Source organism: Perognathus longimembris, chromosome 1, assembly GCF_023159225.1.
Source record: "Perognathus longimembris pacificus isolate PPM17 chromosome 1, ASM2315922v1, whole genome shotgun sequence".
NCBI lineage: Eukaryota > Metazoa > Chordata > Mammalia > Rodentia > Heteromyidae > Perognathus > Perognathus longimembris.
The window spans coordinates 75,065,425-75,081,900 of NC_063161.1; the positions used below are offsets into that span (position 1 = coordinate 75,065,425).

At 55.5% G+C, this 16,476-nt stretch overlaps 1 protein-coding gene across 1 annotated transcript in view; it reads right to left on the bottom strand.

The window, feature by feature from the left end:
* Caln1 (calneuron 1) overlaps positions 1–11,732 on the bottom strand; it is a 165,670-nt gene extending 153,938 nt beyond the window's left edge. Inside the window, exon 1 of the mRNA XM_048329369.1 lies at positions 11,663–11,732. The gene's annotated coding sequence lies outside the window, so the exon portion shown is untranslated. The remainder of the gene's footprint in view (positions 1–11,662) is intronic.
* Positions 11,733–16,476: the final 4,744 nt, after the last annotated feature.

Below are 16,476 nucleotides of genomic sequence, written 5' to 3' on the forward strand. Positions count from 1 at the left end.
ACACAACCAGCCTGCGCTCCACAAGGGCAGCACTCTTCCCATGGTGAACTCCCAGTGCCCATAAAAGTGTACCACACCAGGCATGGTCACACACACACACACACACACACACACACACACACACACACACACACACACCTGTGATCCAGAGAGGGGAAGGGAACTAAACAAGTGCCCCGAATCCAGCACCCCAAGCCCAGCTGGTACTCTAACTCAAGCACTCGGATTCTGGAGGTAATACTTGAACCGACTTTTGAGACCTGCCTCTTTCACCTGCTCTCTTTCACCCAAGATGGGGGGAGGGGGATCTGGAGAGTGGTTCAGAGAGAGAGAGAGAGAGAGGGGCAGAGAAAGAGGAGAGAGCAGAGCGCAGGAGTAGAAGGTTTGGGGGGGGTGGTGCATGGAGGTGCCCCGACTGCAGGCTGTGGTGGAGGCAGGGCCTCTGCTCTCAGAACCACACTCACATCACCTGTAAATACAGTGGAAGCTGGCAGTAGCTCAGAGGAGCCCTAGGGTTCAGGGTTTTGGGGTTCAGGAAAGGCCCCATCCCCTGGTAGAGCTCAGGGAGCTAGGGGGGAGCATGAGAAGAGGGAATGCACCAAACAGATACTGTCGGAGGCCAGACAGTGGTGTCAAGGAGCTGGACGAAGGCCTCTAGCCTGAGGACAAGGCAACCCCAGGAGGCCCTGGCCCGGGGCACCAGAGGGCAGCAATGAATCAGCAGACAGGGCTGACAAACATGACAGCAAGGCTGCCCGCAGCCGTCTGCCCGCAGCCTCAGCCCTGGCCTGATTCCATGCTCCACCCCGGCGGAGGTGCTGGAGCCCGCTAGCTTCCCCCACTCTCCCCAAAACCCCTTAAGCATCTGCGGGGAGGGGGAGAGGGCTGCAGGTTTTGTAGGCGGTTTCGCCTCACCTGGCCTGGCCCCAGGCTCTGACTGGACACTAAGGACTCCGGATGTGACAGCTAGAACACTCCGGGGCCCCGGCAGCGTGCCCATCCCAAGGGCCCCACTGTGTGACCCTGGTGGCGTCCCACCCCCAGCCTGTCCATGGGGGCCTCCCCACTGGGACACCAGAGTGCTCATGATCCTCTCTCAAACACCAACAGATGACAAGACATAAAGTTCATCAAAGAAAAAAGCAAAACAAACAATGTGTGCTGGCATACCTGCTGGAACCCCAGATGCCACCATCAAACAGTTCACACCCATTTGGCCTTCAGATTTCACAAAAGGACCCGGGGCCCAAATCTAGCCCTGGGGGTGGGGTGGGGGAGGGTATAGAAGGAGGCCTCAGGCGTCTAGTTGGAGCTGGACTGGGAAGAGTCCTCAACAAAGCAACAGAGCCCGGCTAGATCCCTTCTTCCCTGATGCCCAGCCTGACCGTCCCTCCCCAGTGCGGCCCCCAAAGAAAGCCCTGCAGATGGGCCAGATACTGCAGGAAGCATACACAGCAGGATCAAGGTCTAGGCACACACACCAGACTACCTCAGAAATAACCAGCACAGGCGCACACTCAAGATTCTACCTCAGAAATAACCAGTGCAGAAGAGGTCTGGAGGCGTGACTGAGAGGAGGGGCACCTGCCTGTGTGCTTGAAGTCCTCAGCTTTCCCCCACAAAAGCGGCTGTGCCTGTCACAGACCTGGGGCTGCTACCCCCATTGTGGCAGGGGACTGGAAAGGTGCACGCATACTGGAAAGGTGGAGAGACACACACTGGCCTCCCCACTGGTCAGGAAGAGATTTTTCCTTTGTAAAATGGGCCAGATTCTGGTTCCTGGCAATTTGTGTTAGGGTGCATGGCTGCCTGTGGCTGTTTCTGATAGCATTTCTATGACTGCCTATGTGAACCCTTGTGTAATGTCTGTCAACAGCCTCAGGATCTGGAAATTTCCCCAGCTCTGAGGAGAGTTCCTGTGTCAAAGGGCCTCACGATGATGTCATCTCCAGGCAAATACTGGCACTCGGAAGTTCATATTTTCTTAATGGGTTCCTTTAAGAAACACCTTGAGTTTGTTTCATTTCCTCTCCTACTCCTTTTTCCAGTGAATTCACAGTACCACAGGGAGCCCCTGGGGTGGCCAGCCGGCGCCTGGGCCAGAAGAACATGAGCTACTGCACTCACCATTTAACGGGCACTAGCCCATCATGGGCCACAGAGCAAATGATGACAGTGAGGCCAGCCCTGGCGAGCCACACGGGAGAGCCACAATCACCCTACGGGGACAAGTGTATGACCACATCCCCAGATACTGGGCTCCAACAACATTTAAGAAACATCACTAAACAAGTCATGCAGGCCGTGAGCCCCAGCAGCGGCAGTGAACTGCCATGCCTGGGGGCACAGGGGACCCTGCAGAGAGGCACACAGAGGCTCAGGGAGGTCTTGCCAATGACAACGCAGCTGAGTGGTTCCCTCCCACAGATGCCACACAGCCAGCCAAGCCCAAGATGTTTCTGGCAGGGTGAGTATCTGTCCCTAACACAAATCTCTGGTTCTGAGACACCCCTGCCTTGACACTACTGAGCTCGGAGATGACGTGGCACGTTGAAGACTCCACCCCTGGCCACATAGGAGGACCACAGTCGCCGCGAGCCGGCAAGGACCAGGTGTGAGAGACCTGAGTAAATTCCGTGTTTAGACTTGGGCCCATCCTCAAGGACTGTCATGTTTGTGTGCATGCATGTGTTTGCTTGTGTTCCAAATCTGAAAATTCCAAAGTCCAAAACACTTCTCCAAGCAGTGCTTCGCACCTGATAGACACTTGCCAGGCCCTAGAGAAGCAGCCTTCAGGGATGCATGTAGCACCCCCATGCCTGCAACCCCATCTATTCCAGAGACAAAGAAGAGAAGCTAGCCATGGCAAAGTTACCAGAACCATCTATCCCAGTGCAGGCTGGGTTCAGGGGTTCACACCACGTCGCGCTCCATCTCTGTCTCTCCAGCTATGTGGGAGGTGGCGTTAGGAAAATCACGGTCCACACTGGCCCAAGAAAGAAGCACGAGGCCCTATCCAAAGAACGGCCAAAACAAAAGAGGGCTGGGGATGTAGCTCAAGTGTCAGAGCACCTGCTTTGCAAGCAAGGCCCTGAGTTCAAGTCCTGGAGCAGCATCCCAACCCAGGTGAGGTGGTGAGGATGCCAAGACCAGGTTTCAGAAGTCGGGCGAGGTCTTTCTTCCCTGGGTTATAGTTGTTGCAGCGTTTCATTAGTCTCAATTCTAATGCGATTGTTAGCTGTACAACCCAGAGTTCATTGCTCCCCAGGCCCAACTTAGGAAATCAAATTTTATCACGTCTGACATTCATTCAGGAAGGAACATAGTCAACATGGGCTCGGGGTTGGCTAGGGTGCAAGCACCCCGCTAGGGTCTCAGGGTGTGTGTAGGAGCCGGCGGGGTCATGCACGGGGTCTCAGGGCACATGCAGGGATGAGTTGGGCTGCTGCCTTGTCTGTGAACCCGAGGCCACACCCATCAGGCTGCACCCACCAGGCCACGCCCACTGGGCCGGCTGCAGGAAGACCCCTGGGCCCCTCACCTGTGAGTGACTTAGGGTAGATCACTTCTACAGGCATTCCCTGTGATACCAAGGGCTTTGCTCTCCTTCCCCGGGCCTCCTTCTCCCCTATTTAAAGATGCGCTCCCCTGGAGAGACGCCCACCTGCCTGCGCGAGACCCCGAGGCCACGCTCGCTGCCGTCACATCCCGTCAGTTAGAAAATGTCGCTGACGCCACCAACACGCTGTCTCAGGAGCCTCGCACTAGAAGAGCAGACAAAAGGGCCCACGGAAATGTGACTTCTGAGTCATGGTGGCTGTGACACGTGCCAGGCGCCTGCACGTCGCCAGGGCCCTTTGTTTCCATGTAGAAGAACTATTTTGGGTGGGAATGGCGATGGAAGGATTTGGGGGTGAAGCAGGGCAGCCTGCACCAGGCCCCACCCAGAACACACGGTCAGCTCCATGCCACAGGCCAGCCCATCCACATCCCACCGGGGAAGCTGGGGAGACGCTGGGAGATCACAGCCACAGCTCTCGACTCACAGGTACCTTCCACGTGAACAAACCCACGGTCTTTGAAGACATCTGTCTCTTGACACTGTGTGCCCGGAGCAAGGCGTGCCTTTCCCAGGCCTCAGCCTGCCACACACCTCTCCCGGCTTCCCACCCACCACAGCCTTGGCCTGCTCGGCTAGGCCTGGTCTGTTTGCTCCCCACAAACCAAATGGATTATGCTGGGAAATCCCCACAGTTCTTCCTGCTTGAGAAGCCCTAATTCTACCAAACACAGGCTCTTCTAAGCCCAGGACTAGAACCACAGGGGTCCTGGCCAGCCACGCAAGGGGTCCCAGCCCTGATGTTGGCGCCTCAAGTGTGTGGAATTCTGGGAGCCTGCATCCTAACACCCAATTACAGTCTAAGTGAGGACCCAAGCTAAGGGTGAGATCCTAAGAACCAAGCTAAGGGTAGATCCCCAGTGAAGATCCAAGCTAAGGATGAGATCCTGAGAGAGGACCCAGGCTGAGGATGAGATCCTGAGTGAGGAGCCAGGCTAAGGAAAGAGAACCACTGGCTGTGTCTGAGGGCAGACATCTGACCTGACCTGTCAACACCAGCAGAAGCCCCAAGGCAGGCCTCAGGGCCAGCTTGGAAGTACCCAGTCCACACAGTCAGCTCTGCTGTCTTCTACTCCGGAGTGAGCACAGATGAAAAACAGCAACTCTCTCAGGTGACGTAACAAACTCCCATCCTGGTCTTTCCTGCAGGGAGGCTGCTTGCTTTGTGTGGCAAGGTGAGGATGAAGACTTGAACTGCTGCACACTGGAGTCTGCCCCGACTCGGAGCTCAGCTGTGCTGGGCCTGCATCTTGCCTCTTCACCAGCAACATGGGGAAGATCTCAGCAAGGCATGGCCGGCTCACACTGTAGTCCTGCCTCCCTGGAGGCGGAGGTCAGGAGGAGCACAACTCAAGACCTGCCTGGACCGAGAGGCCCCTTTTCAGCTGACAGCTGGGCACAGTACAAGCACCTCTCACCCTGTTATGTGGGAGGCTGATTGGGAGGATCACAGTTCTAAGCCAGCCCAAGCAAAAAGCCTAAGAGACTCCATCTCCAGGGCAGAAGCTGGTGTGTTTGGTGTGCCTGTGTGCTGTGTGTGTGCTGTGTGTGCATGTGTATGTGTGGGGAGTGTGCCCATGTGTGCAAGTGCATGTGATGTGTGTGTGCAGTGTATGTGTGTGAGTGCATGTATATGTTGTGCCTACGTGTGCATGTGCAGTGTGTGTGCATGTGTGGTGTGCTTGTATGTGCATGTGTGTGTGTGGTATGCCTGTGTGCATGTGGGGTGTGTGCATGTGTAGTGTGTGGTGTGTCTGTGTGTGCATGTGCAGTGTATGTGCATGTGTGGTGTGCCCGTGTGTGTGTGCAGTGTCTGTGCATGTGGTGTGCCTGTGTATGCAGTGCCTGTGCATGTGTGGTGTGCCTGTGTGTGCATGTGCAGTGTATGTGCAAGTGTGCATGTGTAGTGTGTGGTGTGCCTGTGTGTGTGCAGTGTGTGTGCATCTGTGGTGTGTGTATGTGTGGTGTGTGTGCATGCATGTGCAGTATGTGTGCATGTGTGGTGTGCATGTGGCATGTGGTGTGCCTGCGTGTGCATGTGCAGTGTGTGCGCCTGTGGTGTGTGTGTATGTGTGGTGTGTGTGCATGAATGTGCTTGTGTGTGCATGTGTGGTGTATGCATGTGCAGTGTGTGTGCATCTGTGGTGTGTGCTATGCCTGCATGTGCATGTGCAGTGTGTGTGCATGTGCGGTATGTGTGCCTGAGTTTGTGTGCATGGGTGTGTGCAGGTGCACGTGCATGTGTGTACATTCACAAGGCACAGGGTGCGGCCGGTTGGTGGCAGGGCAGGTGGTTTGCAGACGCAGGGGCCCCACGGCCTGGGGTGTGCAGTGCAGATGTGCGAGCACCTCATCAGCTATGGAAATGTTTACATAGTAATTAGGCATGCTATCAGCACACAGACGGATTACACTTTGTGGAATGAATGAGCGCCGTGAGGCCTCCCATTTGTCGCCGGGACCAGAGGGCCTTCCCCGCGCCCGGCTTTGGGGAGGGATGCCAGCAGCAGGCGCAGAGACTGGCGGGGGCCAGAGAAGTGGTCACCTTTGACTTCATGCAAGGCACCAAGCACTCGTCCTTCCCTTCACCAGGGAAAGGGGCACTTAACTGAAGCAGTGACAGGAAAGTGGGAATGCGGCTGATTATAGACACAGCTGCATCCCCCACTGGGGGCACAAGCCCACTTATACCCCAAACCCGCCCGGCCATGAGGATGGATTACAGAACATGGCTGCATCCTCCACTGAGGACATGAGCCCACTTACACCCTACCCCAAGCCCTCCCGGCCACGAGGCTGCCCGGCAGACAGTGGCCCTTGCAGACACACAGCAATGACTCTATTTCTCTTTTCCTGTTTTCCAATGATAATATTCTGTTGCATAAATATGTCACCAAAATAATTAGCCTAGCTGCATAATTTGCACTTGGAAGTTTTCCTGTTGCCTGACTTTTGTTAATGAAAAAGTACAAGTGATTTGTCACTGTGATAGGAGCCTTTGGGATCCAGTGTGAGAGCAATAATGTTTAATGCTCAGAGCTGAGTTTTTAATGAATATCTAATTGCTCTATTCTGTATATGTGTAAATCACACTCTCAGTAAACACTGAATGCTCAAAAGCGAAGGTTTGGTCTCTCCCAGCTAGGTGGATGTTTCCTAATGAACTTGTTTCAAAGGGGAGCCAAGTCACCAGTTCAAGTCTGCAGGAAGCAACTCTGGGGAGATGGCAGGTGGGGCCGGCCACTGGAGCAATCTTGAAAGCCAAGCAGGTCTGGACAGTGTCTTGGAAATGCACGGAAGAAAGACGGGGCTGGCATGGGAGGACGGTCCCTCCTGACATTTACTCCTTCACTTCATCTGTGACGCCTCTTTCCAGTAGGATGGCCAGACCGGCCCTGCGGCTGGAGGCAGGACGCTGAGGCAGGACGGTCGCGCTGGAGTCTGGCCTGGGCTGTGCAGCCAGACGCTGTCTCAAACGTGAAGAATGCGAAGGGCGGCGCTGGCCGAAAGGGACTGCGCGCACGATGACACGCTCAATTGGAAAAACGAATTAAACGAAAGAACATTTATTTCCCTAATTAAAAAACATTCCTTAAGCATGGAGGAGCCCCATGCAAAATGAGTGACCTATTTTCTGACCCAATCAGAACTTTGGGGCATTAACATCTCCAAAGCAAAGTGTCGGGAAAAGCATTTAGTGCAATTCTCTGACACGTGCCACTCAAAGCGATTGTGATAGCAGAGTTGATAGTGTATAATAATAAAAGAGATGTGTTGCTCTCATTAAAAAAAAAAAAAACACCTCATCCCTCACGCCAACACCTTTGGACAAGTTGTTAACAATTTTTGGTCCATTTCTCTCCATGGTTCTTCTATAAGCGATGCTGAAATCCCACACTAGACAGAGCTTTATGTGCCCACAATTTAATTGGCACACTAAAAAAAAAAAAATCACTAAATTAAGGTCAGAAAAGCATTTTCTCCCCATCTGCTACTTTGAAACACTGCATTTCATTTTACACTCTGGGGGATAAATACTCGCTTTATTGTATGAGATGGTGCATATAAGGGTGCGTGGCTGCCAAAATGATCTTTAGAAAATATCAATTAAATCATGTCACAGACATATTGCAAACCCTCCAGGGCACCCTCCAAGCTCAGAATCCAGACTCCGTGTGCTGACCGCCCCTCCCCCATGAACCGCAGCCAGCCTCGCTCAAGCTCAACTCATCCCCGGCCACACTGGCCTCCTTCCTATCCCTCTAACTTGCCCGCTCACTTCTACCTCAGGACCTTTGCACTGGCTGCCCCTACTGCATGCAGGTTCCTTTCTGGGTCCCACTTTTGCATTCATGATGTCCTGGTATTGGTGTAAATACAGCTCCTTGGCGAGACCTCTCCCGCCCACCTCATCTGAAACAGCCCTTGCTACTCAATTATAGCCTGTCATTTTATTTCTATATTTCACTGTTTTTAATTATGACGTCTTTCATCTCTAGAACAGGAGAGCATGACCTCTGTCTGTCTAATCCACCGTTTTCTCCAGTACTTAACCCAGAAATGCCCGGTATGCATGGGCTGGGTGTAGGAGAATGTCCTCATGTACGAGCAAGGCTTGTGGGGTGTGGAGGAAGTAACACACTTTAACAGGCCGGCCCGGCCCTCAATGAGGCTCTGTAAACTAGGTCATCTGGGCCTGGAAGCTTAGCCCAGCCCCCCCGGGGGGGTGGGGGGCACCTGGAACTTGCCCTGGCTCCACTCAGACAGGGCTGCTACCCAGACCCACGCCTCTCATCACCCCTCGTCTGCTAACAGTCCTGCCACGACCTTCTGTGATGGGGACCCCCACATCCATGTCACCACCCCCAGACTGCGGCCTCGGCCTCTCCTCATCTGACCACCCAACCTGAACCCCAGCTCAATGTGCCCCAGCAATGCCACCATGTCCAAGAGCTGGTCAGGAGGAAAATCCGGCACTGAGAGCACCACGCACCACAACTTCCACTGGAGGAGCCCACGGGCTGTCCCTGCCACCCATGGCCCACGTCCTGTCCTTCCTGTGAACTGTCCCTGCCACCACTGTGCCCCCGCAGCCCCGGTGGTCATCCGGTCATTGTCCCCCGAGGAGAAATATGGGTCCCTGGGCACAACCAAAGGATCCAGTCCATCTTTGGCCTCTTCTCTGCCCTCCCTTGCCTGTACCTTCCAGCTCTAGGAGCGGGAGACAGCCTGCTCCTGCATTACCACCCCCCTCCCCATGCCCCCTGCCCCTGACCTCTGCCCACACTCACTGGAGCACCCCCCTGCGCCCAGCCAGTTTACCGTCACCCGTGGTCTGCCACACAGCTCCTACGCCCCACCCGGCTGCACTGTCTGTGTCTGACACAGGCCTCGCACACCCCCATCTGCACCCGCCGCCGCAGAGGGACAACCCCAGCCGTCTCCTGCCACACAGCCAGCACTCGACAAGTTCTTGTTAGCATTCTGATTAAAACTGTAATTCACTCTGAAGCCCGGTTAGAGGCAACGGCAGCATTCTCCTTTTCTTTCTTCCTCACCACATCCAGAATGGTGGTCAGACGAAGTGTCCCTGGGCCAGGACCAGTGCTGAGTGCAAGGGGCAACCGCACCAGACATAGCCTCCTAGGCATAGATTCACTCAACAAACATAGAACACTACACCGCGTGAATGAGGCCAAGCCAGGCGTTGCGGGTCAGAGGTCACTGCAACCGCTTCAGACCTGAGCAAGCACTGGGCAAGAATCCAGGCCCAGCCTGGGACATGGCCCAGACGCCCTAGCCTAGTGCTTATGCAACTGCCAAGTCTGAAAGCCCACAAGCGCTCCACGTGGGAAGGGCATGGCCCAAAGGAGGGTCTGGAAGAGTCTTAGCATCTGGTGCTTACTGTGGGCCAGGATTTCCTCTAGCCACAAGCAAACAGCTGGCGCACATCGCCAGGTGTGTGATGGTGCACACTTGTAATTCCAGCTACACGGTGACAGAGACAAGAGGACCCTGAATTCAGTATCCAGCCTGAGCAAAATCAGTGAACCTTTGTCTCAAAAAAATGTAATAGACGGCGTGTCCCGAGTGTCAGAGCATTTGCCCAGCATACGTGAGGCAGGAGATTCGATCACACACACACACACACACACACACAGCACAGGCTACAAGCTTCTGTGGCCTCTCCATGGAACCAGCTGAACAGAGAAATCTTTTCCTTCTTCTAAACAACCTTGGCTCAGCCTTGGCCAAGAGCTGGCCACACCGGTCATGGCGACTCTTGGGCCACTTGGTGGTCAGTTCCTCCAAGGAAACCTCTAGAGATCAGGATTTCAGGGCTGTGACTAGACGGATGCCCCATGACCAAGCTCAGCTACTTAAACATGGGGGACTACTGCTCCCCACAACCTGCACAACTTGCCCAACCCATCACACTTCCCCAGACTCAACCCCACCAGGCTCAGGCAACCCCAGACTAGGGGGTGGGGGTGACCCACTGCCTGACAGCTAGCCCAAGTGCACAGATAAGCCAGGAGTGCATTCTAATGGGGGAAGGTGCAAGGCTAGGAGGGGTCTGAACCAGCCTCAGCCAATACCAGGGACACAGGTAGCACATAAAAGCAAGGAGAGGGCTGGGTTGCCACTCAGGGGTGCAGAGCAAAGTGCCGAGGCCTCCCCAGCACCCCAGCACCCCAGAGCAACAGCAGCCCTCTCCCATGGCTGTACTCCAGCACTCCATTCCTTCCCTCATTTATTAAAAATAAACGCCAAGGAGGCCAAGATGAGACCCGGAGTTGTGCTCCTCAGAAAGCCAGCCTCACAAAAAAAAAGAAAAGAAAAGAAAAAGAAAGCCAGCCTCACATCTCAGCCCCCTCACAGGTGTACCCCGCCAATGCCCACCTTGAATGAGGAAAGGGTGGAAGTGACCACTTGAAGTCAGGTGCTCCTACCTGGGCCCCAGGCCAATGCATAGAGGGTGGACGCCACCCCTTCTACCCCAGGAAGGTCGTCTCAAGTCCACTGACCAGTGTGTGGCCACCAGAGACTGCAGACCTCACAGCCCACCCAGGAAAGCCTCATTTTCATTTTGTCATAAAGACAGAATCAGCACCTGGGGAAGGTGCGCTTGGAGCAATGGGCCTGGGCACCAGGAGGACACCCTCCCCTTCCCTGTCCTGCTCTCCTCTTTGTCCCCCCTCCCTTCCTCTCCCCTGCCCTCCCCTCCCGGTCCCTTCTCCACTCCCCTGCCCTCCCCTCCCTTCCCTATCCCTTCCCTCTCCCCTCCTCTCCTCTCCCCTTTCCTCTCCCTTCCTCTCCACTGCCCTCCCCTCCCGGCCTCCAGACAAGACCACCGCGCGGTGGGCATCACGGTGGGCGCACGTGGCGGCTCCCGGGCCGGCCGGCCGGAACTACCTGCTGCTGCCGGCGCCCCGCGGGCAAGTGGGGCCAAGTCGGAAAGTTCATCCCTGCCGCTGCGGGCCTGGAGGCGCCGGGACCCGGACCCGGACCCGGACCTGCACCACGGGGAGAAGCGGAGCCCGCGAACGCGCGGATCTCGGGGTCCAGGTTCCCGCGGGGCCTCGGAGGCCTCCCAGGCCCCCCATGGCAAGCCCACCCCCCCCCCCGAGAGCCAGCGTCTCTCCCCCCACCCCCCACCAGGGCCGGGCTGCCGGCGGGGACCCCAACCTCGCACCGACCCCGGCCGCCATGACTCGGGCCGCGCGCGGGGGCGCGGATGGCGCCGGCGGCTCCCACGCGCGGCGCTGCGGCTCCTCCGCCCCACACACCCGGGGCTCGGGTGGGCCGGGACCCCGGTGGAGCCGCCCGGGACCCCGGGTCAGCCCTCACCCCAAGACCCCCAGGACCCGAGCCGCGGAGAACGCGGGGCCCCGGCGGCCCCGGCACGCTGGGTGCCCGCATCGGTGCCAACAGGTTCAGGAGGCGCTGTCCGCAGCCCGGGGTCGGCAGGGCGAGGACGCGGACAGGGACGGGGACGGGGACCGGGATGGGAACGGGACCGGGGTGGCGGGCGCCACTCACCTTTGGCCCGGCCGGGGCCCCGCAGCCCGGCCCCGGGCGCCTCCGCGGCGCGGGGCGCTGCTTCCTCGGCTCCGCGGCCGGCGGTGATGGAGGCGCGGCGGGCGGGCGGCGGCGGCGCGGGGCCGGCTCACACCCCCCGCATCCTCGCGGCAGCGGCCCGGCGCGGACCCCGGGTGGCTGGCGGCGCGGAGTGGGGCGCGGCCCGCCGGTCCTCGTCCCCCGCTTCGTGTGCGGACGGCGCCCCGCGCCGCGCTACCCCTCCCGCGGCCTCGGCCCGCGCGGGCTCAGCCCATGTGCGCGGCCGCCCCGCGGCGCCCCGGAGCCCAGTGGCCGAGGCCCCGCCGGAGTTGCGCGCCCCGGAAACTCCATGCAGCCCCGGCCTCCGCCCCGGCTCCGCCCCACCGGGCCCGGTGCTCGCTCGGCGCCGCCGCTGGGCCGGGACCCGCCCGCCGTCCCCGCCCGCGGCTCTCCGCAACCTGAGGAACGCGGCGCGCGCGCGCACACGGGCACACGTGGGCGCACGGGCACGCGTGCACACGCGCACACACGTGTACACAGGGGCACATGTGTGCACGCATGGGCGCACACGGCGGACACACGAGCACACGTGGGCACACGTGTGCACGCACACACGCACATGGGCGCACACGGGTAGGCTGGCACACGCGGGCACGCCCGGGCCCGCGCGGCCGGCAGGCAGACTCCTTCCTTCCCCCCAAAGCTGATGCCTACGTTTACCCTGCAACCCGCTGGCCCGGGTGTGAGAGCGGCCAGCGACCCCCCCTCCCCCCACTTAGCTCCTGGCCCCCTTTAGCCCGGGCCTAGGGGAAGCCAGGAGTAAGCAGTTGGACCAGCAAGTGCTGAGCCCTGGGAAGGTTCCGTGCCACCCAGGCACCACGAGCATTAGCTTTAGCCGCGGGACAGCCCCAGGAGCCCACCCCGTCCTGGGGTCCCCCTCCTCCAAGGTCACAGGGGGCATCTGTGGAGTGGAATAGGTTTTAGACCCAGGCTGAGCTAGAAATGTCCCACAGCTACTTGGCACTGACCTCTGCCTGTCCACACCACACAGCGCCCTGACCTCTGCCTGTCCACACTGCAAGGCCCCCAACTCTGCCTGTCCACACCACATGGCCTCCTAGTCTCCCCAGAGGAGCCTGGGGCTGCAGTGGACCTAGGGTCCCCTTCCCTGGCCTCCACCTGGCCACCTCCCCCATGCCCAGGCGCTGACTCCATACACAGCTCTACCAAGAGCTGTGTCATCAAGAAGAGGAAACTGATACCAGGCAGGCTGCCCCATCATGAGACTCAGAAGAAAGTGCTGCCTACCTGGCCCCCAGCAAGCTAGGCCACCCTCCTCTCCTAGGCTCCTAGGGAGTAAACAGTCTGCTCCCTAGTTGAAGAGAGACTTGAGAATCGCCCGGCCTCCAGGGAGGGAGCAGGCAGGCAGCCTGGCCTGTCCACTGCCAGAGAGACAGGGCCCAGCCCATGTCCTTTACCTTCTGATGGTAGCAGGGCACGGCCTCACTTCCCAACCACCACCCCCCTGCAGGCCCCTACCAGTGACATTGGCCTTCCTGGAGAGCTGGTGCTCTAGTGTGACATCCTGGCCCTGCCACCCCCCCGCCCCACATACCCAGTGCCTGTGGCCCTCCATGCCTTGTGGCAATGAACCTTGTGTCCAGCCGTAGACATGGTGGGAGGGTGGGGGGGTGCACAAGGATTTTTGCCCCAACAACCCAAGCCCAACAACCTCAAAATCAGAAAAACAGCCAGGAACTAGTGGCTCATGCCTGTAAAACCAGCCACTCAGGAGGATGAGATTGGAGAATGGAGGTTCGAAACCAGCCTGGGCAGACAAAATCCGAGAGACTCTTATCTCCAATTAACAATCAAAAATCAGGAAGTAGAGGTGTGGTTCAAGTAGTAGAGTGCCAGCCTTGAGGGAAAAAGCTCAGGAATAGTGTCCAGGCCCTGAGTTCAAGGCCCAGTGCTGGCACACAGAAACATATATCTACAATTCCAATAAAAATTATTCTGTAAACCTGAAGGCAAAATAAAGAGGTTTTCAGGTTAAAAAAAATTAAATGAATCCATAGCCATTCAGTTGAAAATAAAATCTCAACTCAGGAACTAAACTCTAGGACCTGAGAATGAGACTAAATATGAAATGATTTGTGAGATTATCTTCAAGTGTCTTTTAATTTAATAGACTGTTTAAGAAAAAGACATTAGCAATGAGATTGAGCAAGCTGGACAAATAAAGGAGATTAAGTGGAATAACTGAGAAGATCTCACATCAAAAAGGGGAAATTGGTAGAAGAACAGCTAGGATAAATAGAAAAAAGATAGAAAGGTGATAGATTTAAACTTAAAATACGTTGTGACTCTCAGATTTTAATGCTATAATTAATAGGCAAAGAGAAATGGATAAGACGTAACTAACTATACACTGTCTACAAAGACACCCAAAATATATGAGCATAAATAAGTTTTAAAAGTATAAGGATGAAAAATGTACATCGTGAGAATATTTCTTGTTGTGGCAGAGCTGTCATTTGAAGAAAGGGCCTCCTGTTTGCTAGGCAGAGGGTCCACTGCTTGGGACTGAAGTTTGAACTCGGAAATTTCTGCCCCATGTGCCAGGGCTTGGGGCTCTGGTTATTGCTAAGATAGGGCCTTGCTTTTGCCCCAATTTATATAGTTCCTATTACAGCTGGGATTTGGGCGGGGGGGGGGGGCACCACCATGCCCAACTTCTGTTGAGATGGAGACTCACAGACTTTTCTGCCCATTTTGGCCTAGAAACTCAATCCTCTGACTCTCAGCCTCCTGGGTAGCTGGAATGAAAGGAGTGCGCCATCAGTGGCCTGAGACCAGGTCGGAAATAGTATTGCCGGAGATGAAGAGTTCATTCAGAATGGTAAAGGGTCAACTTATGGAGAAAATATTCAAATCTCAAGTGTACCTCTAATGAAGCTTTGGAGAACAGGAAGGAATATTCACAAAGGAAATGACACCCTGTTAATGTAGAAAAAGATATCAACACTCCCTCGATGACAGATAAAATGTGTGAACACACAAAGGCCGCAGAACACGATGAAGCACATCCGCCAACTTGGCTTTATGAGGCTTCTCATGCGTTCTTTGGTATCTTCATTAAAATAAACCATACAGTCAGCTTGGTGACTCACACCTGTCATTGCAGTTACATGGGAGACTGAGGCTGGGAGGCGAGTCTTGACACAACGGCTGTGAGACTCCGTTTCAACAGAGGAAAAGCCGGGCTCAGCCGTACAGGCCTGCCATCCCAGCAACAGCAGGAAGCTCAAAGTGGGAAGTTTGTAGTCCAGGCACCTGTGCCTCATGAGGAATCCAAGCTATTCAGACAGCTGAAACCTGGGAGATCGAGGCTGGAACCCAGAGTAAGAAAAATCTAGAGCACTCCAACTCCAAAGAAACCCACAGAAATCCAGGCCAGAGTCATGACTCAAACATCAGAGCAGCTTCTTTGCAGTACGAGGCTCTGAGTTCAAACCACACAGCAAAATAAGAGAGATCATGGGCTGGGGATATAGCCTAGTGGCAAGAGTGCCTGCCTCGGATACACGAGGCCCTAGGTTCGATTCCCCAGCACCACATATACAGAAAACGGCCAGAAGCGGCGCTGTGGCTCAAGTGGCAGAGTGCTAGCCTTGAGCGGGAAGAAGCCAGGGACAGTGCTCAGGCCCGGAGTCCAAGGCCCAGGACTGGCCAAAAAAAAAAAAAAAAAAAAAAAAAAAAAGAGAGATCATATCTTAGATCACACCATGATTTTCAATAAATTTTAACCTAGTAAAATCATACAGAAAACATCCCCTGACCACAATGGAATTAACTTAAAATCAATAATAAAAAGATACCTGGAAAACTCTCCCAACATTGTGTGTATGTGGGGGGGGGGGGCAGTTCCTGGGGCTTGAACTCAGGGCTTAGACACTGTCCCTGAGCCTCTTTGTGCTCAAGGCAAGCAGTCTACTACTTGAACCACAGTTCCACTTCCACCTCTTTCTGAGTAGTTTATTGGATATAAGAGTCTCAGAGACTTTCCTACCCAGGCTAGCTTCGAACCATGATCCTCAGATCTCAGCCTCCTGAGTAGCTAGGATGATAGGCGTGAGCCGCCAATGTCCAGCTTTTCCCCAACATTTTATAAGCAAAAATAAGTAAATAGGGCTGGGGATATGGCCTAGTGGTAAAAGTGCTTGCCTTGTATACATGAAGCCCTGGGTTCAATTCCCCAGCACCACATATACAGAAAATGGCCAGAAGTGGCACTGTGGCTCAAGTGGCAGAGTGCTAGCCTTGAGCAAAAAGAAGCCAGGGACAGTGCTCAGGCCCTGAGTCCAAGGCACAGGACTGGCCAAAAAATAAATAAGCAAATAAATAAACAGTTTTACAAAATGCATGAGTCAAAGAATAAATCAACCACAATGGATAGTTTAAAGATACTCTGAACAAAATAAAGGCCCATGTGTTGAAAGTTGTAGGACCGGCCAAAATTGACTTAAAGGGTATTGTTTAGAATACTTATTTCATGTTCCAAGACAAGTCTTGACTCAAGAAGGTAGAAAGACAGGCTGAGGATATGGCCTAGTGGCAAGAGTGCTCGCCTCATATACATGAAGTCCTGGGTTCAATTCTCCAGCACCACATATACAGAAAATGGCCAGAAGTGGCGCTGTGGCTCAAGTGGCAGAGTGCTAGCCTTGAGCAAAAAGAAGCCAGGGACAGTGCTCAGACCCTGAGTCCAAGCCCCAGGACTGGCCAAAAAAAAA